Genomic DNA, 513 nt, shown 5'->3' with positions numbered 1-513 from the left:
TACACACTGACTGATACAAGATCAGTGTGTTGAAGTCAGCTGACTGAAACCTGGAGAGACTGACATGAATTTGCCTTGAGAATAAGTGCTGTGAAAGACTGTGGAGAGACACTCACCTGATGAAGGTGTTTACTCTTCATCATCATCATGTTTTGTCAAACTATGAAACCAGTTGATCAGTTTTAAATTCACTTTCTTCAGTCTCTTTTCAGCTCTGACTGAAGAGATGAAAAGGTTAAAATCAGTTACACAACACAAAGACTTGATGGTTCACACATTAATCTACACACACACACGTTATATACATCCTCAGCATGATGAAGTAACTCCAACCAAGAGACTCAAACAGCTCTGATGTCCATTCACTGACTTTGTTATTGCTGACAAACACTTAAAGATCTTGAGGATAAAAGCCAGGTCTCAATAAAACTGGAGTCTAAAAGAAAACTTCAAATACTGAAGAGAGAACTGTAAATAAATAAATCATATGGACAACGGTCTAACTGTAATCAG

Source organism: Seriola lalandi, unplaced genomic scaffold (genome assembly GCF_002814215.2).
Source record: "Seriola lalandi dorsalis isolate HSWRI2012SDOR001 ecotype SW California unplaced genomic scaffold, Sedor1 jcf7180002054484, whole genome shotgun sequence".
In the NCBI taxonomy this organism is placed as follows: Eukaryota; Metazoa; Chordata; class Actinopteri; order Carangiformes; family Carangidae; genus Seriola; species Seriola lalandi.
Note: the sequence above shows the minus strand (reverse complement) of the source record.